Source organism: Felis catus, chromosome A2, assembly GCF_018350175.1.
Source record: "Felis catus isolate Fca126 chromosome A2, F.catus_Fca126_mat1.0, whole genome shotgun sequence".
Taxonomy (NCBI): domain Eukaryota; kingdom Metazoa; phylum Chordata; class Mammalia; order Carnivora; family Felidae; genus Felis; species Felis catus.
Window position 1 is genome coordinate 31,987,236 of NC_058369.1, and position 25,434 is coordinate 32,012,669.

A 25,434-nucleotide genomic window follows, 5' to 3' on the forward strand; every position below is an offset into this window, starting at 1 on the left:
TGACAACTCAACCATTATCCTCATTATACACAGGAGAAAAGGGAGGGTTAGAAAGGTAAAGTCACATAATTGGTAAGTACAGGAGGTGTGATTTTAATCAAGGCAGTTTGACTTCTAGTGTTTACAATCACAGAAAGGAAGGAGGGAGGGAGGGAGGGAGGGAGAGAGGGAAGGAAGGAAGGAAGGAAGGAAGGAAGGAAGGAAGGAAGGAAGGAAGGAAGGAAGGAATAGAGAGAAGGAGAACAGACGGATGGTCAGTCTGAAAGAGACTAGAATTGAGAAATTGGGGTTTGGGAACAATTAGCAAACATCTTGAACCCAAGCAATGTTTGGAGGAGGTGGTAAATATCAGTACTGAGTTTCATGGAGCAACCAGAAATATAAATATGGCAAAGCTAGAATGCCTACACAGGCCAAAGGAAGGTATGCCAACAGGGACTCAACACACTCAAGGAAGGACAAGTGGAAGAAGGTTTATTTAGAAAGGGGCTATTTCGAGTGGGGCAGGTGCAGAGGAACGGAAGGACTAGTGCAATAACCTAAAGCAAGGAGAAGCTAAGGGTCACATCCCTAGATCTGAAGGGATGAGGGAAGGGACACAGTCTGGTCGAGGTGACCTTGAAAGGAAGGACCCAGGAAATCCCTCCCCCTCCTTCTCTTCCCCCCTCTCTCCAATGTCCTGCAGGGCTCTGCATTGGCAGGCCCCCACTGAACGCCAAAAGGCAAAGACACTGTGTGACAGATGGTCAGCCACCAGGCACAGAGGAGTGGGTTTAATGGGGAACCCAGATGCCAAGCCCAGAAGATGGAGGCAGCACTTTTACCTAGAGACAGGTGCAGAGAAGTGAGCAGCTAAGGGCTGAAGGAGGGGTAGGAGAGGGCCAAGGTTGCAGATTGGCTCTGGGGTGAAGGAGCATTAATGGAGCATGAAAACCCACACTTGGCCGCTGCTAAGAACTGCCATCCCCACAGGGGATTGGGTAAGACCTCGGTGAAGCCCTTCAGGGCTGCTGCAGGTTGTTTGAGCCCTGCAGATGTTTAACCTAATTGATATAATCTAGCACCGCATCTCGCTTTGGGTTTGTGAATAGTCACTTGGGTTGCTGGAATGTTGAAAATAGCTCTTTCAGTAAAGGACACCCAGCCATTTGGGGACCTACAAGGACACACAGAGGTGATAAGTGGTGGGTAAGGAGGCACACCCACAGACCCCACCTCCCTTCACTCAAAGGCACAATCAAGGAGGAAGTCTCTCTCTCTCTCTTTTTTAATGTTTCTTTACTTTTGAGAGAGAGGGAGAGTGAGAGAAAGAGAGCAAGAGAGTGTATAGGGGAGGGGCAGAGAGAGAGAGAGGGAGAGAGAGAAAGAATCCCAAGCAGGCTCCAGGCTGTCAGCACAGAGCCCCACACAGGGCATGAGCTCACAGACCGTGAGGTCATGACCTGAGCCGTGATCTGACCAAGAGTCAGATGCTTAACCAACTGAGCCACCCAGATGCCCTGCCTCTTTATTCATTCTGGACCACATTCCCAGGGGACCAAGGGGCTTTGGTGACGGAGCTGGAACAAGCTATATTCAGAAATAAAAAGTAAAGACAGAAGAAAATAGACACAAGGAAAGAAACCATTGTAAGTGGGACACTCTTACTTATCGTGGTGATCATTTTGCAGTGTATACAAATATCAAATCATTATGTTTGTGCACCTTAAACGAATATAATGTTATATGTATACGTCACTCAATTTTTTTAAAAGTTTAAAAAAGGAGGAATATGTCATGCTGGCAAAGAATCTTCTCTGTCCCTTGGGAGCTTTGATGTGTCGCGAAAGGAAAAGGTAGGAAAGAAACCTCTTTACACGGGCCACTTGCTGCTAGAACCACAGGTCCTCGAGGGGCTGGGTTATCAAGTTAGAGCGCCCAGAGAGTACCCGTCGTCAGGATGCTAAGAAAGGAGGACAGGACCTGCCAGGCAGCTGAGTACGGCAAGACCAGCCCTGGGAGCAGACAGGGTACCCTGGATGACAGGGGCTTCATATTCTATGAGGTCACAGCCAGCAGCCCAGAGCGCCGGTCCACGCAGAAACACTACATATCTCAGAAATAAGCTGACAACAGCGTGCCCATGAACTCTGGCTGACTGGCTACGATGCAAATTGGTCCTAATACTGTCAGAGTAGAAGTCACCCTTGGGCGGAAATAAACGACAGTGTCCACCGACGGGACCTATCGCTGGAAGGAACTAGCCTGGATGGGCTGCGAGTCACCACGACTGAATCTTGGCATTTGCCAATTAACCACTGCTTAAAGGCACAGGCCACACAGATGAAATTTCAGAGCTGAGCAGTGCGTGACACAGTACGGTTTCCCGAGGACCAGGTATTTTAGTTACATTTTGCGCTTTAAAAAAAAAACTTTCTGAGAAGTGGTCTGGTTTGTACTATTGCAAAGGAAAATTGAAGAGAGGGGCCCAGAAAAGGAGAAAGTATTTTTCTTTAGTCAGGGAACAAAAGAAGGCAGTTTGTTTTGAATGTACACAGTATTAACCAGAACCTAGGTGTTTTCCTTTATCCCCACTAAATACATCTCGAAGAAATGTTTCAAGAGTTCTGACTTGGGGCGCCTGGGTGGCGCAGTCGGTTAAGCGTCTGACTTCAGCCAGGTCACGATCTCGCGGTCCGTGAGTTCGAGCCCCACGTCGGGCTCTGGGCTGATGGCTCGGAGCCTGGAGCCTGCTTCCGATTCTGTGTCTCCCTCTCTCTCTGCCCCTCCCCCGTTCACGCTCTGTCTCTCTCTGTCCCAAAAATAAATAAACGTTGAAAAAAAAGAGTTCTGACTTGACTGGGAGATTTTCCCTGAGGAAGTCTGAGAGTTCAGTCCCCCAGTTGAACAAAATTTGTTCAATGCAGAACACGGCTTTGCTTGCTGATGTCCCTTTCCCTCTTCTTTCATTCTGACAAACTCAAATTCATGGGGCACTTGCTTTTTGCCAGGTTCTAAATGTCGAACGTGGCTTATTTTACCTAACGCCCAAGGGGATACACAGACCTTGAACTTAGATATGTGTTAGACCCACACTACCGAATACAGTGGCCACCAACCACAAGCGTTTGTTCAGATGTATTATAATTAAGTAACATTTATTTTTTGTATTTTTATTTTTTTCAACGTTTATTTATTTTTGGGACAGAGAGAGACAGAGCATGAACGGGGGAGGGGCAGAGAGACAGGGAGACACAGAATCGGAAACAGGCTCCAGGCTCTGAGCCATCAGCCCAGAGCCCGACGCGGGGCTCGAACCCACGGACCGCGAGAGCGTGACCTGGCTGAAGTCGGACGCTTAACCGACTGCGCCACCCAGGCGCCCCTATAATTAAGTAACATTTAAAAGTCAGTTCTTGAATTTTAAGTAGGCAGCCCTATTAATCGCTCAGGAGCACATGTGGCTAGAGACTACCCTATACTGCACAGTGCAGAGAGTGTTTCCATCGTAACAGAAAATATTGCTGGACAGCGCAGCTCTCGGACCTTCCAGAGCTGTCATTAACTGACCATCTCCTCTGGGCATCAAGGTCTGAGTCTGCTAGATAACATCACCTCACCCTATTTTAAAGATGAAGAAGGTCCAGCACCGAGAGGCTGAGTAAGTTTCCCACCATCACATAGCAAGTGAGTTTCAGAACCATGGAAGTCTGATTTCAAAGGCTTTGCTCATTCAGGTGATGTCACCTTCTTCCAAGGGCATTTCCCCAAGACTCTCAGTGAAAGCACCACCAGAACTAAGAAAGAGCTGCTGGGGATTCTGGCCCTTCTGACAGAGAAGTGTTGATGTGTCTTTGGGGTCAGACAGGCTAGAAGACGAAGCCCAGTTTCGCCATCGTCTAGCTGTGTGAGACCGGCCGAGTCACATATTCACTGAATGTACATAAAGTGGGGATGTTTACAGCATCCATCTTGCAGAGCTACAAGGAATAAGTGAGACCGTACACGTAAAGCATTTGCACAGTATTGGGTGCATACTAGCTGTTTAGAAATGTAGATATGATTGTTATTTCCAGAGTGGATCCCTTTCTCCCAGTTAGGTTGGAAACCGAGATTTCAGCTCACACCCCGCAAAGCACATTTCCGAGTCTGGCGCGCCCCCTGCTGGTCACTCCTGACTACGTCACTCAGCCGGGCGTTCCCTGCAGCTGCCCATTCACGTGTTCTGGAGCAACTTGGTTATAAAACAGAAACGTCCCACCAGAACATTCAGGAAAAAAGGCGAAGGTTCTTTCACAGTGCACACGTTGCAGCTCCTCTTATCTATCATTCGGGAGAAACTCAGGGCTTGCTAACTTGGCTGTGATCTTTGCCGCCTTAACTGGCAAGCAGATAGAGAAGGTGTCCCTCTTCAGGTGCCTGTTCTCAATGTCCAGCCCGTGTTCCCAGGCTCTTCTAGCTGCAGGCCACCTACCAGCACAGGGTTTTCACTATCATACTGGTGTCACCTGGACTCTGATGCTGAATTAATTTCCACCCTCTGTCTCCGCATCCTACCTGTCTGAAAATCTTATTGGCTTTGTCTCTTACAAATATTAAAATCCTCCTCCTTCTCTCTTACTGGCATATCCTGGGGACTTTAATGAACTACCCATGCATAGGAACCAACCCCAGACTAATAAGTCAAAATCTTGGAGCTGGGGGTCTCTCAACATTCATAGGTCATTAAAGCTCCTGGATGATGATGATGATTTTTTTAAAGTTTATTTATTTTTTGATAGAGAGAGAGCATGAGTGGGGGAGAGGAAGAGGGAGAGGAGACACAGAATCCCAAGCAGACTCCTGGCTGTCGGCATAGAGCCAGATGCGGGGCTCGAACTCACAAGCTGTGAGATCACGACCTGAGCCAAAGTCAAGAGTCGGACACATAACCCATTGAGCCACCTGGGGGCCCCAGCTCCTGGATGATTCTTTTGTGAAGCCAGGACTGAGAACCACTGAGTGTCCAGTCCAGACAGGAAGTATCAGCATCACCTGGAGGGTTTGTTGGAACACAGACTGTTGGGCCTCACCCTGGAGTTTCTGTCCAACAGGTCTGGGGGGGCCCTGAGAATGTCCATTTCTCCCAAGTTCCAAGGTGATACAGAGACTGCTGGCCTGGGGACCACACTTAGAGGACCAGTACTGTAAAAATATAACTTGGAGCACAAGCTCCTTATTCAAATGGCTTCTCATTACACTTACATACATGTTTCAAAATTCCCCTTCCATACCACGGCCTGCCAGGCAGGATGTGGCCCTCCGCTCTCAGGGTCCCCCACCCCATCTGCTCACACTGGCCTCCTGTCTGCCTCTTGAACACTTATAGACCTTTATACCAGCTGTTCTCTCTGCCCAGAGGGTTCCTCCTTTATTTCATCTTATCTGGTTGCCTCTTAGTCTTTGAGGTTAATAGAAATGCCACCTTCTCACAGTAGCCTTCCCTCACTGCCCCATTCAACATGGACCTCACCTTTTCCTTCTTTTTTTCTTTTATTAATTTTTTTAAATGTTGATTTATTTTTGAGAGAGAGAGAGAGAGAAAGAAAGAGCACAGGCACGTGAGCAGGAGAGGGGCAGACAGCGAGGGAGACACAGAATCCGAAGCGGGCTCCAGGCTCTGAGCTGTCAGCACAGAGCCCAACATGGCGCTCGAATCCATGAACTGGGAGATCATGACCTGAGCCAAGGTTGGATGCTCAACCGACCGAGCCACCGAAGCGCCCCCCCCTTCTTCCTTCCTTCTTATTGTCTTTCTCAGCGACCTGTTCATGTCCTTTACAGCCCTTGTTACAATTTGCAATTATCCCATGTGTCTGCTCACTTCTATTAGATCTACCTCTCTGCCAAGATGCAATGTATGTGAGCAGACTCGGTCATTTTGTTCACTACCTGTTACATAGCAGGTGCTCCATAAATGGTCACTGAGTCAAGGATTGAAGAGAAACACAGATTTAGAGAATGTAAGGTTTAGAAGTAGTAGTCATAATACAAGCAGGAGCCATTTTCCCCCCTGAGGCTGGTCTTTTAACATTGTTATCGCTAATCCACCCAAGGACCGGGCAAGGCGGTGGTATTATCTTCAATTTACAGATGTGGAGATGGAAAACCCCCGGGGAGGTTAGAGAAACTGGGCTGAGGTCCTAGGGCTAAAGGGTGGAGCCAGCTGGGATCCCAGGCTGCCTCCTTCCCCAGTCCCCCTACAGGAGACAGAGAGAGGGAGGGAGGGAAGGAGGGGCAGGCAGCAAAGGGAGAGCTTGAAGAACTCTTCCCTCTGGGAATTTTTAACTCCAAACTCCCAGCCAAGGCAAAAATAAAAAACTGAGCTGAAATCAAAGAACCCTTGCCCTACTTTCCAGCTCTCTGTTTCTCCCAGAATCTCTTTAGAAGAGAATGATCAAGCAATGATGAAGATCTCAACTTGAAAGTTTTTTTTTTTTTTTTTTTTTGTAGCTTGCTCAGAGCTTTTGGAAGAAAAGCATAGGTAGGATGTGGGAAAGGCAGAATCTGAACCCTGCCCCACTTCCTGCATACACAATAAGGGGGGGGGCAGCTGATCAACTTCCTTTTGTGACCATCTGCCTCGTGACCGTATTACTTAAGGTAATACTAGATGCTGTAACAGATAACCACCTCCCTCCCCAAACTCCATGGCTGAACATAATAGACATTCATCTCTTCGGTAAAGTCCAAAATCAATGCTCTTGATGAGGGGGTGCCCATGGGGGCGGGAGGGGTGGGGGGCTCCCCTCATGACTGGGGAAGAGGACAGTACATGCGAAGTCTGATGGGCCAGGGCTGGAAGTGGGGCAGGCACAGCACTGGCCAGAACTCACTCACAAGTGGTCATGCTTGGCTGCAAGGGAAGCTGGGAAATAGAGCCTAGATGTGGAGGTTAGGGACTAGCCAGCCGGTCTCTCCCTCATTCCCTGAGCTCTGTGAGGAGCTCTCTGCCCAGGCCCGCCTCCTCTTTCTGACGGGAGAGTTTCCATAATCGCAGACTGTGAATACGACCACCCCTGGGAAGAGGGCCACCTTGATATTAAATTCACATCAGAGGAAATGGTAGGTCTCCAGTGTTCCCCTGAGAGAAGGCTGGAGGTTTGGGGAGAGAGAAGGGAAGGAAGGTGAGGCTGGATGCCCAAACACTTACATTCAATCATAGCTAAGAGAGGACTACAACTTTGTCCATTTTCGTGTCTACCTCGACTTTCAACATTTTTCAAAATTTTACTAATGGAAAAAACATTTATTGAGTACCTACCATTTTGCAAACACAGTCCTAAGCTTTGGGGATACCAATAAAGAAATAAAGAATATGATATAAACCCTATTCTTCATCTGGTTGAGGATTTGATAACATCTGTCACAAAAGTTGGACACGGGCTCCTGGGGGGGCTCAGTCGGTTGAGCGTCCGACTCTTGATTTCCACTCAGGTTATGATCTCACGGTTTGTGAGTTTGAGCCCCGCATCAGGCTCTGCTGACAGTGTGGAGTCCGCTTGGGATTCTGTCTCTTTCCCCGTCTCTTCCTGCCTCTCCCCTGCTTGCACTCTCTCTCCCTGTCTCAAAATAATTAAACAAACTTTTTATAAAGTTGGACACAAATAGTATTCAACATTGTATTCGACGCATGACACAAAGGGTCTCGTTGAATCTATAAAGATTAAATATAGATTATATAGGGGCGCCTGGGTAGCTTGGTCGGTTAAGCGTCCGACTTCAGCTCAGGTCATGATCTCACGGTCCGTGAGTTCGAGCCCCGCGTCGGGCTCTAGGCTGACGGCTCAGAGCCTGGAGCCTGTTTCCGATTCTGTGTCTCCCTCTCTCTCTGCCCCTCCCCTGTTCATGCTCTGTCTCTCTCTGTCTCAAAAATAAAATAAACGTTAAAAAAAATAAAAAATATATATAGATTATATCTATAAAGATGTAATAATCCTATAAGGTCAGTATTATTATCCCCATTTTACAGAGGAAGAAACTGAGACCCAAAGAGATGAAATCATTATCCCCAATCCCCTCCTCTTAAGAGGCAGGAATGAGTCGCTACTCCATTATGCTCTTGCTACTGCTGCATTACTGTTCTGGAAACACACGGACATAAGCACCAGCACCAGGCAGCAGCCTCCCGAGAACAGAAGGCTTGGAGTTCTCAACAGTTACCAGATCCAAGAACCAGTCAAAACCGAGCTCAAGTAGCTCCTGAGGGCCTTGAGGCCAAGCGAGCTATGTGTCCTGGGGGAAGACATTTTGCCTCCCTGTTTGTCAGTTTCCCCTGGCCTAGAGGATTCCTAAATTTCCTTGTTCCAGTAACAGCACCAGTGCTAGGGGCAGGCACAGAGGCTGTCACGGCTAGGTACGGGCTCTTCCCGCCAGTCTAAGACTTTGTTTTCCCATCTGTGACATTGGAATGGGGTCTGACTTGTGAATTTTTCTTTCCCTGGTGTGTGGCACAGGGAATATAATAGGAGCTCAATAAATCCTGGCCATCCCCTTCATCTCACACCTGACTGCAGAGGGCAGGAACTGTGTGAGCAGGAGGCGGACTTCTAAGCGTTGAGCTGCTTCCGAGAGCACAGTATTTGAATTTCCATCCAGTGGGGGGGAAACAGGGCGTTCTGCGGAGCGGCTGGGGGTCGAGTGTAACATTACACCAAGTGTTGCCCTGCCCTGTCTTCCCCATACCCCATGCCCTGTCCATCAACAACCAATCCCAGGGAATCTGGATTCCCACCATTCTCTCAGAATCCTCGACAGGCAAGTTCAAGCCTTTGGAGTACGGGGTTCGAAGAGATGAATACGAAATATCCCCGCAGGCCTCCCCAGTCAGCCTTATTTCTTAAGGATGACTTTCTGGATGCTCCCAGGAGCCATGCCTGCCTGGCAGGTATTGAACAAGGCAGAAAGAGCTCGGAGGAAAAGCAGCATCTTGGAACGGTTGCCTAGTTACATGGTGATCTGGACCACGTGGTCTCCTCCCCTCAGAGGGCCCAGGGTGAACCGAGGAGGGGAGGAACACGTGTCCCTGCACAGGAGGGGGGCAGAGGCAGCTAAGCCAGCTCCTAGCCACTGGGCCTTCCTCCTCCCGCCCCACCACCTGCAGGTCAGGGCAGGACAGGTGGACGAGCTGCAGAGGGGGGGGGGGGGGGGGGGCGGAGAGCTCGCCTCACCTGCAGGATTTAGGAACTAAGTTTACATTTCCTATTCACACCTCCCCTTCCCCCACCTTTAAAATGAGCCTACTGGGGCGCCTGGGTGGCGCAGTCGGTTAAGCGTCCGACTTCAGCCAGGTCACGATCTCGCGGTCCGTGAGTTCGAGCCCCGCGTCAGGCTCTGGGCTGATGGCTCAGAGCCTGGAGCTTATTTCCGATTCTGTGTCTCCCTCTCTCTCTGCTCCTCCCCCGTTCATGCTCTGTCTCTCTCTGTCCCAAAAATAAATAAACGTTAAAATGAGCCTACTGTATTATCGGGTCCGACGTGTGCTAATAGGACATTCCTCACTGGGTTCTCACAAGCCTTCAAGACAGATAATACACAAAAAGTTGCTGAGCACAGGGCCTGGAGCATAGTATCTTGACTATTAAAAAGCTAGCGCTGCCCAATCAGAGCTGGAGGCCGACAGGAGCAGGGGTCCCGAGTCAGGACCTGTCACCTCATGTCAGGTTCCAGAGCAAAGCGAAACGCGGAGCCCTTGTTCAGAAAGCAGGAAAGACGTGTTGTTAAGGGTACTAAAATATAAGCCTTTGGTTCTTTTGCAGACTCCCTTGACAACCACCAAGCGCATGGGGTGATAGGGAAGTAGAGAGAGGCGTCCTACTTTCCCATAGGCCCTTTACCCCAACCCACAATGCACAGGTGACCCCAAAACTTGCATCCTCCATCTCAGGATGCGCTAGCTTCCCGAATCAGGGCGAGGGGAGAGGCTCAGCCCTGCTGGGCTGCCCACTGAAGGCACCTGCCAACCTCAGGCAGAAATCGCTGCGGTTATGCCCTTCCCTGAGACGCTGTAGGGCGTGTGGGCCAGTCCTCCTCATCCACAGGCCCCTGAGGGTGGCCGCGGTAGGGATGGGGCTAGGAGAGTAGGGAGGGGCTGAGGGAGCTAGGCATGGGCCGCTGGGGGGCTGAGAACCCCCCTGGGGAGGCAGAGAGAAAGAGAGGCAGGACTTCACACAAATCCAGGCTCCCAGCCCTCAGTGCTTGCTCTGCTGTCCCGCAGACAACACTTAACAAACACAGATTTAGGATAAAATGAGAATTTCAGACACGGGAGCAGAGCATTAAGTCCTAAGGCCAGGTACAGTGGCGACTCTGTCCTGCGTTCTCGTCCCAGCTGTCACTACTTCCCCTCTTTGGGCCTTGGTTTCCCCTTCTTTAAATGAGGGGGGAGGGCCACATGGTTTTTACACCCTCTTCCAGCTTCTACTTTTTTTTTTTTTTCAACGTTTATTTATTTTTGGGACAGAGAGAGACAGAGCATGAACGGGGGAGGGGCAGAGAGAGAGGGAGACACAGAATCGGAAACAGGCTCCAAGCCATCAGCCCAGAGCCTGACGCGGGGCTCGAACTCATGGACTGCGAGATCGTGACCTGGCTGAAGTCGGACGCTTAACCAACTGCGCCACCCAGGCGCCCCTTCCAGCTTCTACTTTTTAAGAATCCTGTCCTACTGACACACTATGTGGCCGTGGGCAAGTCTCTGCCCTTTCTGGGCATCAGTTTCTCCTTCCGTAAAGTGGGGATTCGATGACCCTGAAGGGCCCTTCCGAGGTTAATACCTAAAGAGTTGCCTCTTCCTCTCCTCCCCCTTGTGTGAGGGGACTTTTTCCTTCTGTGGAAGGCCAGGTAAAATCTTCAACAAGTGCTGGGGGCATAGGGTTGGGCTGGGACATTCCTGGTCTCTTCCTTCTGCCCACACTGGTGAACTTGGGGATCGGGAGGGGAGAAAGGAGGAAAGTACAGTCGGCATGTATTATGGAACCAAGGTTTGTGCGCCCTGTGAGGTAATAGAAAATATATATGGGACTCTTCACCCGGCTTCTAGCACAGAGCTCCTGAGACCTTTGCAGCAACTTCCTGGGTGACAGAAGCATCTTCCAATCTGATGAGGTGATTCTAGGTGGACGCCCAGAAGGGGGCTGGTCCCCAGGAAGACCAAGCCATGATAAGAAGCTTGGAATTTTCAGTCCTGCGCCGCATTCTTTGGAGAAGGCCGACAGGCTGGAAATGTAGTTACTGATCTAGAATGCCCAGGCGGGGAAGCCGCTATACAAAGCCCCGGAGTACAGCGGTCAGAAAACTTCCAGGTTGGTGAGCACATCCGTGTACCAGGAAGGTGACGCATCCCAGTTCCATGAGGACAGAAGCTCCCGTGCCTGGGACACGCCCGGAGCTCGCCCTATGAACCCTTTCACCTGGCAGTTCATCTCTGCTCTCTACCACGTCCTTTCCTAAACGGGAAAACGTAAGCAAGGATTTTTGTGAGCTCTGTGGGCTTCTCTAGCAACATGATTTAACCCGAGGAGGGGGTTGTGAAAATCTCCAATTTGTAGCCAAGGTGGACAGAAGGTGTGAGGACCTGGGGACCTGCTACTTCAACTAACATCTGAAGGGGGCGGAAGCAGATGGGCTGAACCCTTCGTCTGTGGGATCGACCCTATCTCCAGGAAGATAGTGTCAGAATTGAGTGAAATTATAAGATACTCAGCTGATGTTGCCGAATTGCTTGCTGCAGGGAACACACAAACCCCACCATTTGGTGACCAGAAGTGTCAGAGAAGTTGTCGTAAAGCAAAAATTCAACGCCTCTCCCCATAATTCATATGTTAAAGCCCTAACACCCAATGTATTTGGAGGTGGGGCCTTGAGAGGTAGGTAGGTTTAGATGAGGTTATGAGGTGGGCGTCCCCATGATGAGATGAGGGCCCTTTTAAGAAGAGGAAGAGGGGCGCCCGGGTGGCTCAGTCAATTAGCCGTCTGACTTCGGCTCAGGTCATGATCTCGTGGTTCACGAGTTCGAGCCCCGTGTCGGGCTCTGTGCTGACAGCTCGGAGCCCAGAGCCTGCTTCAGATTTTGTGTCTCCCTCTCTCTCTGCCCCTCCCCCACTCGTACCCTATCTCTCTCTATCCTTCTCTCTCAAAAATAAACATAAAAATCAATCAATCAATCAGTCAATCAAAGAAGAGGAAGAGACATCAGAGCTCACGCTCTCTGCCACGGAGGAACAGGGTATGCACGAAGAACGGAAACTACAGGCACCTTGATCGTAGACTTGTGAGTTTCCAGAACTGCGAGAAATAAATGTTTAAGTCATCCCATCCGTGGTGTTTAGTTACAGCAGCCCGAGCAGCCTTGATGGAAGGCTGGCTCACTAACTAACGGAGCAGAAAGGCAAAGAGGAACAAATCGTCAGAGAAGGTGAGAAAGCAGGCAGCACTAGGCCATCCATCCATCCATTCATTCATTCATTCATTCATGCGCCTGCCTGAACAGATACGGCAGACTCTACCCTATCTCCCTGCTTCCAGGCTCTTACTCCCTTTTAGTCCATTCTCCAAACAGTGTCCTAAGGAAACTCCGTGCATGAGAAACAGAACTCTGAAAACCTCCCTCAGTTAGTGTTAGATTCAGTTGTGACAGACAACGCACACTTACCGTGTGCACCTCCGTCTCTAGCTTCCATTTTTAAGGCTGCTTCCAAGTCCCCCATGGCGTCGGAGCTCCAGCCATTGAGTCTACATTCCACAGAGCAGCGAGGAAGGGGCCATTCCTTTCACGGCTACACCTCAGCCTCCATTGTAGTGACCAGCCTGAGTCACATGACCACATCTGCAAAAGGAGGCTGGCAAAGCTGTGCCTATCCCACGGAGCGGTGTGTTGTATCAGCGAAGGGGAAGGGGAGGGTGGATACGCGGAGACAACTGTGGGTCTTTACCACCCAATCCTTCCATGGCTCCCTCCTCCCTTGGAATAAAACCCGTACTCTTTCCTATGCCTCACAAGGCCTGGCCCATTTTCCTACCTTCCTGCCTCTCAGCCTCGCCTCCCTCATCCTGCTTCAGGCCCTCCTTTGGGTCTGTCAAAGGCCAAGGCTCTTTCCACACAGGAATATCCACCCATGCTGTTCCCTGGGCCTGGAACAGCCCATGCTCACTCTCAGTTGGTTAACTGGCTCAGGTCACGGTTCATGAGTTCGAGCCCCACATCGGGCTCTGTGCCGACAGCCCAGAGCCTGGAGCCCGCTTCGGATTCTGTGTCTCCCTCTCTCTCCGCCCCTCCCCCACTCTCGCTCTGTCTCTCTCTCTCTCTCTCTCTCTCTCAAAAATGAATAAACATGAAAAAAATTAAAAAAACCAAAAAACCCCAAACCAACCATGAACGCCCACACCAAATGCCTGCCTTGGGGTTGATGTCTCCCTTAGAAAGGCAGCCTCCTGAGGGGAAGGGCTGTATCTCGTTCACAGCTGGATCCCCAGAGATGCTCTGAGCAACTATTTTTGCTTTCCCACTAGGTACCAGGAACTTAAAAGACGGTAAGAATATCCAGTTTTCTTCTGAACCACAGAGAGGCCAAGAGATGAGACGAAGGGTCTCTCCGCTGGAGAGAGGCAATATTCAGCCATGGAGGTCAGCAGAGACAGGATGCACCAGTCCGGTCAAATCCCGACCACGACCCTGCAGCGGCCAGAAGGACAGCTTGGTGCCTCTCAGACTTTGTTTCTGGCTCCACCCTCCGTCTCCACCCTGGTGTTCAAGCCTTCTCGGTCCCACTTTTCACTTGTATGGCTGTATTGTTCATTCCTTATCCTCTTAAGAAGCTTTACATCCTTTCTGGAAGAGGGTGGGGTAGAAACACACAAGATAAAATGTATCAGGTATCTAGGTGTGTCCAGTTGCCAGGGAAGAGAAACCTCCTTCAACCAATGCCAGATCCCAGCAGGCAGCCAGTCATTTATTCGTCATCTGCTCCTGGGTGTTTTGTTGTTTTTTGTTTTTTGTTTGTTTGTTTGTTTTAACGTTTATTTATTTTTGGGACAGAGCGAGGCAGAGCATGAACGGGGGCGGGGCAGAGAGAGAGGGAGACACAGAATCGGAAACAGGCTCCAGGCTCTGAGCCATCAGCCCAGAGCCTGACGCGGGGCTCGAACTCGCGGACCGCGAGATCGTGACCTGGCTGAAGTCGGACGCTTAACCGACTGCGCCACCCAGGCGCCCCTGTTTTTTGTTTTTTTAACAAGAAACACTTATTTCTCGCCGTTCTGGGGGGCTGAGAAGTCCAAGTTCAAGGTGCCAGCAGATTTACTACGTAGCGAAAGCCTTCCTCCTGGTTCATACACAGTCATCCTCCTGCTGTGTACCTCAGAGGGTCCCATCTTGGGCGTCTGTAGGGACTTCAACTGGATGCATCCAGAAAGCAACCCACGGTTCCCCTCAAACTGGTCTTCTCCTGGTCTTGGTAAATGAGTTGTCTCAGGTGTAACCCAGGCAGTACCCACAAGAGGTGGAGGAACACAGTGGTCAGGGCTGGAGCTTCCGACCCTGGCTGCTGTCCTGGGGGTAGCAGCAATCCATTAGCGGCAACCTTGGCTTCCTTCTGTTCTTTAGATGACAATAGCATCCCCCTACCCCGGTGGCGACAGCCATAAATGCCCCCAGATATTGCCAAACGGCCCCTGGGGCAAAATCATCCCCAGGTAAGGACCACTGGCTTATCGCAAGGACAGAAAACTCACTCTCAGGCTTGAAATCCCAACTCTGCTGTGGGACGTGGGGCAAGTTATTTCATCTTTCCACACTTCAAGTTCCTCTTCTCTAAAAGGAGACAAAGAATAGTGCCTCCTCCACAGATTAAATCAACATATCAAAGTGTTATGTCAGCTATGATTCTTACCTTTGAAATTACCCTGCATTCCTCAACCCAATCCATTACCATTTCTGGGCAATTTTACTTTATAAATATCTCTAAAATCTGGGGCGCCTGCGTGGCTCAGTCGGTTACACTTCCGACTTCGGCTCAGGTCATGATCTCACGAGGGGTGACTTCAAGCCCCGCATCGGGCTCTGTGCTGACAGTTCAGAGCCTGGAGCCTGCTTCAGATTCTGTGTCTCCCTCTCTCTCTGCCCTTCCCCACTCATGCTCTGTCTCTCTCTCCTTCAAAAATAAATAAACATTAAAAAAATTTTTTTTTTAATAAAGAAATAAATAAATATCTCTAAAATCCATTCCTCTTTCTCCAACATCAGCCTTGCCCAAGCCACCAGCATCCCTTGACCCTGATTAAGGCTTCCTACAATGTATTCTCTACAGAGCAGCTGGATCTGTTTAAATCATTCAATGCTTAAAACAGGTGAGGGGGGGAAAAGCCCCTCGCCAATGGCCTAGAAATTAAAGAATGACCCCTATCTATCTCTAGAATCTTGTCTCCTAATTTTGTCTCCCTTGTTTGCTAATGTCAGCTGCAACGGTTTTTCTCTCTGTTCCTCAAAAATGTCATTCTCTCTCCTAATCCAAGGCCCTCAACTATTCTAGGCCCTCTGCCTGCAGCCCCAAACGGAAGTATCTCCAAAGCAGTGATCACGGGCTTTTTAAAAACAAAGATAGGCCACTTTTTCAGAGGAGTAGAAAGAGTTTAAGTGATTGAGCCAAGAAGGACTGCCTTGTTCAGTGGGGCAGTGTGTGCACTGCACAATAGCCAAGGCCATGAGTAGAGACTGCAGTTCGTCCCAAGCTGCAGTTGCCCAACCATACCCTGATGCAGAGCTACCTGGCCACCAGGCTGTCTGTGGGAACGTGCCCTCTGAAAGAGGGTGCCTTTGGCTAATTTGTCATGAAGATGCCATGCACAGTGACAGCCCTACAGTGAGAGCATACTGTAGGTAGATAATAGTGGAGCTGTATATAAAAATGCGTATTTCTTGTCTGTTGCACAGGCATTAATTTGCCAAAGGCCAAGAAAGAGACCAACTCTGCGGAATGACCGGCACTCTCTTTCCTTCCATGGCTAGAAAGTAAGCTATTCTGTATCTCTGGTACGCGTTTAGAAGTGAGGCTGACTCAAGAAAAGCTGTCCCTTACTTTGTGCAAGAAGCAGTTGGACAACTTTCAAGTCTTGGAGTGATACAATTAGCACTTTCCATAATTAAATTCACAGTAAAATGCCTTCTGGGAATCCAGTATTTTTTTTTTTTTTAATTATCTATTCTTATTAACCTCATTCATCTGTCTCCTAAAAGATGTAAACTAAGCCTGGCCATACAGAACACGTATCCTAACAAATATAATTAGCACTAAATATTTAGCCTTGCCGTTACAACCTTCCAGAGGCAGAACAAACCCCAAAGATCACCTCAGTACAAACATTCTCACCGGGGGCTTAGAAGCAAGGGGTTAGAAGCAACGTGCCCGGGATCACTCGGCTCAGGGGTCGCGTTGCGAGAGGGTACCCCCGTCTCCTGTCGGGCACACGACTGCCTCCATAAGCCACAGTAGAAGAAGAAAGAATCCCCCCTGTCTCACCAAGGAGTAAGTATAAAGGAAAGCCACATTGCTTACTACGTTCAGAGTACCACTCCCTAACTCTGTATTGCATTTAATTATAATCAATTACTGGGACTGTTGTTTTTCAGATGCCCACGTGTGGAGGGTTATCACTCTCTATCCAGACACAGAGCCTGGGTTGCCGAGGTTCAGGTGTATTTTGTCAGTCTCGTGCTCTTTAACAGGTCTGAGGGTTCGGAGATGACCAGACCTTAAGGGAACCCAGTGTAATGGAAATGGAAATGCAAATGCAAATGGAAACACTAATAGTTATTTCCCAGGATCGGTTGGATTAAATGATATAATGTACGTGAGCATACCATGAATGCTCTTAGTGGAGCTGAGTTTTTTGGTTTTTTTGCTGTTTTCTTTTCGTTTATTTTTTGTATCCTGGGTCTCTTACAAGGCCGTGAGGTCTCTGTAAGGTCTTGGCCTATTATCTTGACCTCCGTGTCTGCAAAGACTGGTCTTACAATATGCACAGGGCCTTGTCTTATAATCTGCTCAGTAAATATTTGTTGAATTTATTAATCGGTGTTTGAGTGTGTGAAGAGGTTACATCTTTTCCTTTATCCGCAATACTAGAGGAATCTAGTGGATTGACTGATACCCTGACCAAAGTTATGTCTGCATCCCAATCCCCAGGAACTGTGAACGTGACCTTATTTGGAAAAAGGGTCTTGGCAGATGGAACTAATTTCAGGATGAGATCTTCCTGGATTATCTGGATGGAACCCAGTTTTAATCTATTCGAGTTACTATAGCAAAAACAGCATAAAGGGCACCCGGCTGGCTCAGTCTGTAGAACATGTGACTCGATCATAGACATTGTGGGTTTGAGCCCTGCATTGGGTATAGAGATTACTTAAAAATAAAACCTTTAAAAAAAATCACAAAACACCAAAAATTGGGTGACTTATAAATAACAAATATTTGCTTCTGTCAGTTCTGGGGGCTGGGAAGTCCCAGATCAAGGTGCAGCAGATGTGATGTCTGGTGAGAGCCTGCTTCCTGATTCACAGACAGCCATCTCATCACTGTGTCTGTCCTCACATGGTGGAGGGGACAAGGGATCTGTCTGTGGTCCCTTTTATAAGGGCACTCATCCCATGCGCTCTCGTGGCCTAATCACCCCTCAAGGGCCCCACCTCCTAATACTGTCATGTTGGGGATTAGGTTCCACCAGGAGTTTCGGGGGGACATGAGCCCTCAGTCCGTAGCATACCTAAATCCAGTAACAAGGGTCCATATGAGGCACAGAAAAGAAGTCACAGAAACAGAGGAGGTCATGTGAAGACAGAGGCAAAGAGACTGGGCTGATAAGAGCCAAAGGAAGGCCAGCAGCTACCGGAAGCTAGAATTAAAAAGGAATAGTTGTCCCCTAGAGCATCCAGAGGGAGCATGGCCCTGCTCCCAGCTGGATTTCCGATTTCTGGCTTGCAGAACCATGAGAGACTAGATTTCTGGTGTGTGTGTGTGTGTGTGTGTGTGTGTGTGTGTGTGTGTGTGTTTTAATATTTATTTTTGAGAGAGAGAAAGCATGAGCAGGAAAGGGACAGAGAGACAGGGGGACAGAGGATCTGAAGCAGGCTCTTTTGCTGACAGCAGAGGGCCCGACGCGGGGCTTGAACTCACCAACTGCAAGATCAGGACCTGAAGCAAGACTTAACTGACCAAGCCACCCAGGAGCCCCTGGATTTCTGCTATTTTAAGCCACCCAGTGTGTGGCCATCTGTCACGGAAGCTCTAGGGAACTAACAGGCCTGCGTGTGGGAGGCATCGGGAAGCCCTGGAAGACGTAGTCAAGGGACGCCCACCCGTGTTTTGGCGTCTAACTCTACATACATCCAAACATTTTACCCAGGTTGGATCAGCCCGGAGCTGGAATTTTGGCGGGGGTACATTAGCCTCTGAAGTTGCACTGCAAACGGGACAAGAAATTCTGAAAAGGCACCCAGATTACTTCCTTTTCCTAGGAGAATATACACCGTGTATCTCCTCTTCCCTCCATCGGCCAGACACCCAGGACAGCCAGTGCTTACAGACAATAACCATTTTTTGCTGAGAGGCAGAGACGCCCCTTCGACATCCCGGGAGGAACCAAAGAGCAGGGGGACATTCAGTCTGGAGGTTGGGGGCGGAGATCAGAGGTGACAGCCAGGATGAAACCAGCCGCCGCCTTGCGCTCCGGGTTCATGCGCTCAGTTGGGCCTTGACTTGCCCTCCACTGAGCTGACCGCTGTCACTCCACCTGCTACTTGGCCCGTCTCTGAAACCAGCCACTTCATTCTTCCCGTTCCTCCGCTGCTCTCCCAGCCCTCGGCCCAATGTCCATTGGACAAGAGGCCGCCATGCTCTCTGGATGGGACTCTTTTGCGTGTCTCCCCCGCGCGGGGGTCGCGCTCGTCTTCTTCGCACAATACCAAATTTCGGTAGTCAGTGTGGCTGAAGCCAGCCCTGGGCGGGACGGTTTTAAGAGCTTCTTCCTAACTGGTTTGTTTGCTTTAATCCCTGTCGGACTACATTGTGTTTTCCAACTGGCAGCAGCCAGAGAAAGTTTTGGAAACCTTAAGCTAGGTCAAATGACTTCCTCGCTGGCTGGAAACAGAATTGAGGAGCCTTACTCTGTGGATCATGTATAGACTGTCCCCATATCATCCTGCCCCTTCTCCGATTTCATCTCGTCCCACTCCTCCTGCCCCAAGTATATAGCCCAAACCTGGATTCCCTGCTGCTCATTTATTTATTTATTTATTTAATATTCTTAAAGTTTATTCATTGAGAGAGAGGATGAGAGAGAGCATCCCAAGCAGGTCTGCACTGTCAGTGTGGAGCCCAATATGGGGCTTGAACCCAGGAACTGAGAGATCATGACCTGAGCCGAAATCAAGAGTCGCCTGCTTAACCGCCGGAGCTAACCCAAGGGCTCCACTGCCGTTCTTTTAAAATGCCAAGCACACGCCTACCTCAGGGCCTTTGCCTCTACTCTTTTCTCTACCTGAAACACTACCCTGCCAGATATCTTCGTGGCCTTAGTCCCTTCCATCATTCAGTCTCTGATCCTGTGTCACCTCCTCCCAGAGACCATCTCAAACCACCCTATAAAACAGCACTCAGTCCTTACTTTCTAACCCTTTTTCTAAGCCCTGCCTTACTTTTCTTCCCTTCATAGTGCACTCCATGTCAAAAGAATGACCTTGGACACTGTGCTTAAAAATTCCTCACCCTTCAGGGCTCCTGGGTGGCTCAGTTGGTTCAGCCTCCGACTTCAGCTCAGGTCATGATCTCGTGGTTTGTGGGTTCGAGCCCCGCATCAGGCACTGTGTTGACAATACAGAGCTTGCTGGGATTCTTTCTCTCACCTTCTCTCTGCCCCTCCCCTGCTTGCTCGTGCTCTCTTTCTCTCAAAATAAATAAACTTCCGAAAGAATTCCACATCCCTCTGAGAGATATTCACAACATAATTAGAAAGCTGTAAATGTTGTGTGGCCTTAGGACTATGAAGGGAGAAGAAAAAAAATATTCTGGTCAGGTTCACAAGCCTTTTAGATCTAGGAATAGACGTACTTATCTGTAAAGTAAATGAAATATAACACCAAGAATGTGGCCATCTGGGTGAAGAGTCATGAATTACATGGGACTCTAAGAGGAGTGAAGCCACCACTTTCTTCTTTAGACAGTGCTTAAAAAGGGGTTGAGGTATCACATGACACTTCAATTACCTAGCAATATCCTCATGATACTCAATGAACCTGGAAGGCACGCCCCCCACCCCTAACCTGGAGGGCTTGACATCATTGCTCCTTAAAGGTTAAGCATATTACTACCCTTAGGAAAAGTACAATTAGTTATAAAACGGTTTAAGATAATTAAATCCATAGATTAATATTTTATTTTATTTTTAAATTTTTTTTTAATGTTTATTTATTCTTGAGATAGAGACAGAGACAGAGTGTGAGTGGGGGAGGGGTGGAGAGAGAGGGAGACACAGAATCTGAAGCAGGCTCCAGCCTCTGAGCTGTCAGCACAGAGCCTGATGCGGGGCTCGAACCCACAAACCGTGAGATCATGACCTGAGCCGAAGTCAGACGCTCAACCGACTGAGCCACTCATGCGCCCCGTATTTTAAATATTTCAATATCAAAATGTAAATTTTATATGCTTTAAAAAAATTTTTTTTAATGTTTAATTTATTTTTGATTTACAGAGAGACAGAGCATGAGCAGGGGAGGGGAAGAGAGAGAGGGAGACACAGAATCTGAAGCAGGCTCCAGGCTCTGAGCTGTCAGCACAGAGCCTGACGCAGGGCTTGAACTCAGGAACCGCGGTATCATGACCTGAGCCAAAGTCGGACCTTAACCGACTGAGCAACCCAGGCGCCCTTTATGTGCTTATTTTGTTTACAGTAATTTGATCTATTAGAATGAACAGATCAGCCTAGTAGCAGCCATTTAAAATATGTAATTGAGTAATAATGGATCCTGACTTAGGATTTTAATTTGAAATCTTATGAAGTTTACATATAACGTTAGAACATTAAGATGCTTTAAGGATCACTATATTTATTAGCTTAATTTAATAGCTTTATAAAAATTACTTAAGCACCTAGGAAGATTTGTCAATAACACAAATGAGCTACTAAAAAAATGAAACTGAATACACAAAATTTATAAATGTAGCTTAATTAAGTTTGCAAATGCAATCAGACGTTTTCCAAATGGCCTTTAGAAATGATGGCTCACGTGTTTCAGGCTTAAAAGTAAATGTATAATCTGAGCTTAAACCCTTGCTTTTTTAACAATTTTTTTAAATTGTTAATTTCCTTTTTTTTAATGTTCATTTAATTTATTTTTGAGAGAGAAAGAGAGAGAGCGTGCACATGTGTGAGCGGGGGGTGGGGGCAGAGAGAGAGAGAGGGAGAGAGAGAGAGAGAGAGAGAGAGAGAGAGAGAATCCCAAGCAGATTCCATGCTGTCAGGGCAGACCCTGATTCGGGGCTTGAACTCAAGAACCGTGAAATCATGACCTGAGCAGAAATCAAAAGTTGGATGCTTAACCAATTGAGCCACGCAGGCTACCCAGGTGAATTGTTAATTTCTAAAACCAAGATACGCGTCACAATAGTCTTTTCTGTACCCCCAAGCCATCAAGCACTTTAGACATTATTTACCTCTTTTATCTCCCATTAGAACGTAAGCCCAAGAGTGGTATTGTGATGTTAATTTCCTACAGTGCTTTCCCTCCTCGGGCCCTGTGCTGCGTTTAGCAAATGCCCAGGAAAATGTTGAGTGGAGGTGAACACTATTTGACCCGAGGTCCTGTATGATTCCTGGGCTCTTACTATATCCTAAAAGACAGAAGTTCAGTAACGGTGTGGAACACAGCCAAGATGCTGAACAAAGTCGGACGGAAGGGTTCAGGGACAGCCCTCTGACCCAGACTTCCTGGGTGTTCTGCTCTTCAAGGACCTCTGCCTCCTTCCCAAAGTCTCCAATGCACTCAAAGCATGTGTTACACCATTTGCAGGGCTCACCCTTGTGGGGTTACTTGTGTACTCATTTCACGTTCTCTTCTGAAGGGCCAAAAGGCTCCAACATCCTCACATGCCTTTCAAAAGAAGCAACGACCGAAGAAAAGCCTGGACAAAGAGCACTTTGGTAAACCACACTCTGTGGACACCCCTGCTGCAGAGGTTAACAGCCCAGGCTTTGCGACGAGGCCGCTGGGATCCGGTCCGAATTCCGTGGCGGGGGCGGTATGCGACTTCAACCCGCGTTTAAGAAACTCGGCGAAAGCTTCATGCTTTAAAAACACACGCTAGCCTCCATCTGCTTAACAGGCAAGATGAAAGTAAAAACTAAACCCAAGACACGAGCGAAAACATTTAAAACTGTTTGCCTAAGATAGGTCAAGAGATAGCGGCAAATGTAAAAAAGTCTTACCGGGACGGCCGGCCTTTGGGAGAAGGATTTCAATGTGGTTTACATTTCAGCTTCCATATTTATAAACAGAATGAAATCTGGCGGGAAGGAGCACGGGAAGATAAGCCTTTCGGTAAATAGTTCAGGAGGAGCCAGAAGCTGCTTCCGGGGATGGGCCATCAAGGTGTAATTGGGTATAGCTGGAAGGTAGGGTGGGGAGGAGAAAGGAACAGACCAGGGCTTCTCAGATTTTAAAATGCACTCACCACCTGGGCATCTGGTTAAACACTGCTTCCGATTGAGTAGGTTTGCGCTGGGGCTGAAAGATTCTGACTTTTTAACGGGGTTGCAGGTAACGCCAAGACTTCTGGTCTGTGCCGCGCGCGTTAAAGAGCAGCAATGGTCTGTGGTGGGAAAGCATTATACGCCCCCAAACCAAACCCCTGAGCTGCAGAAGTACAGATAGGGACGGGGCTATTTTTACTCTCAGCAGAGCGGTGTCTTAGAGGTTATGTATCTTAACACAAACCGCCTGGTAAGATTGATCTATTTGCTCAGTTGATGGGGCATTGACTAGGTGCTTGGCACTGTGCCAAGGGGTGGGGGTGCGGTAGTAAGTAACCAGGACTCGGTCTCTGACCAGGAGGTGTTTCTATTCCAGTATGGGAAGTCAGACAATAAACTCAGAAACACATACAGAAATAACGCAAGCAAAAAAAAAAAAAAAAAAAGGTGAAATTGTGATAAATAGCAAAAGAAAATAAAACAGGGCTATGGATTAGAGAGTGGTTTGGGAAGGAGGGCTGTTGAGAAGGGGTGAGAAGTAACCAGCCATGCAAAGCTCTAGGGGAAGAGTGTCCCAAGCGGGTAGTGCAAAGGTCCTAAATTGAGAAACATCTTGGCAAGTGTGAGGTAAGGGAACTCACTGCAGTGGCGGTATAGTGACAAACAGGGGAAGAAGAATTAGCCCCGAGCCAGGTTACGGTAGGGGGCCTGGATTTATCTTAAGCGTAATGAATGGGTTGCCCTTCCAGGGCTTTAGGCAAAGGAGTGACAAAAACATGTTAAAAACACCACTCTGATTAATCCTAAAATCATTAGTAGTGGCAGAAGCAGCCATTGCGTGCCTCCTAGTAAAATAGAAATTGGATGGCACTCTGTCACTGATGAAATAGTTTGCTGAATATAATTAAGTCTTTAAATCTAACATCTAGTTTATAGGAACATAAACATACAGCAGATAAACGAACAAGTTCAAGGACATCACAAGGAAGCACTCAGATAAATCCAGCTGGTGGAACCATTGGCCTCCCTTCTTTGCAACCAATCGATGGCACGAAAAAGGGGAGGAGGGTGTTGGAGATTGAAAGAGAGTTAAAAGATATCACAGTCAAATTTATGCAGTGGGTGGATGTTAATGGATCGTCGTTCCAATAAACTATCCATAAGGGACATTGCAGGGATAACTGAAAACATTTTAAGACAGGAACAGGAACTTAGGTGATGTAAGGAATTATTTTCGGGGCGCCTGGGGGGCTCAATCGGTCAAGCACCTGACTCTTGATTTCGGCTCAGGTCACGATCTCACGGTTTGTGAGTGTCAGCCCCGAGTCGGATTCTGCGCTGACGGTGTGGAGCCTGCATGGGTTTCTCTCTCTCTCTCTCTCTCTCTCTCTCTCTGTCCCTCCCATGTTCCCGCCCTCACTTGTTCTCTCTCGCTCTCTCTCAAAATAAACAAATAAATAAACTTTAAAAATACAATAAATAAAGGAATTATTTTAATTACTTTAGAGGTCATAAGGCATTGTGGTTGAGGAGGAGAATGTCTCTTTTTTAGAAGAATCTAGGAGTAAAAGCTCATGATGTTTGAAATTAGCTAAGGACTTGCTTCTTGTGAATAGAATCCAGCCAAAGGGATAGGATCCCTCCTCCTAGATTAGGTTATAAGGGACTATGACATCCACCTTGCCGGCACTCTCTTTCTGGCTCTTTCTGCTTGTTCACTCCGATCAGAGATCCACTCTGGATCTACGGAGAGATCCACTGGCAAGAACTGAGGGTAGCATCTGGTCACCAGCCTCCTGGGAACTGAATCCTGCCAACAACCGTGGGCATGAACTTGGAAGCGGATGCCCCCTAGTCAACCTAGAACTGACTTTAGCCCCTGCCAACGTCTTGAGTGGAGCCTGTAGGACACTCGGAAGGCGTCTCAGACCCAGCTAAGTCCTACCTGGGTCACTGATCCGCAGACGCTACTGTGAGATAAACGTGTGCATTGTTTTATGTTGCAAAGTTTTGGGGTGATGTGTTGGATCTGCCACATTGGCATGAGATCAATGCCATGATTGCCCCGACTTACAAACGACTTACAAACGAGGAAGCGGAGGTCTAGAAAAGTATGCGAGTTGTCCAGATTTGAGAGACTGTACTCTTCACCACCACACGCTCGCCAAGACGGTTTTGACGCCCTTCCTCTGGGACCTCGCGCCAACGCAGAGCACTTTGGTCTCCGTGACCGCGGAGCCAAGTCTATTTCTTAGGCGCTGGCGATGACTAGAAGGCATGTTCATTACCAGGGAAACCTTTTATTCCATAGAAAAATGGAGCCATAAATGATTTAGCACACACGAGGAGGCAGAGGTGGAAATTGCTGCTGAAAACCTGCTCCTATCTGGGCAGCAGATCGGGACTGGAACAGAAGCTTGCCCTTTCAGAACGGCTCACATCCTATACCAATTAAGTGTTTGGGGAAGCCGACAATGGCTTCCTGATGTGGAAATCGCTTTGAAACATGTAGGCTGGTAGTTAAAGCCATTAGTCCCACTTGGGCTTCAAAGACAACTACAAAGAAAATATTTTGTAAATTGTGCAAGAAGCATGGATTTGCGAACCCCGGGGTGAGCCCAAACTGGCCAAGCAATTGCTTTTAACACTTGAGCTCCTAACTGGTCTAATACCTGG

General features: G+C 48.4%; 1 long non-coding RNA gene across 1 annotated transcript in view; it reads right to left on the reverse strand.

The window, feature by feature from the left end:
- Positions 1–22,806, reverse strand: part of LOC123383735 — a 46,899-nt gene extending 24,093 nt beyond the window's left edge. The window contains exon 1 of the long non-coding RNA XR_006593871.1: positions 22,495–22,806. This is a non-coding gene — a long non-coding RNA (uncharacterized LOC123383735). The remainder of the gene's footprint in view (positions 1–22,494) is intronic.
- Between the last annotated feature and the right edge of the window lie 2,628 nt (positions 22,807–25,434).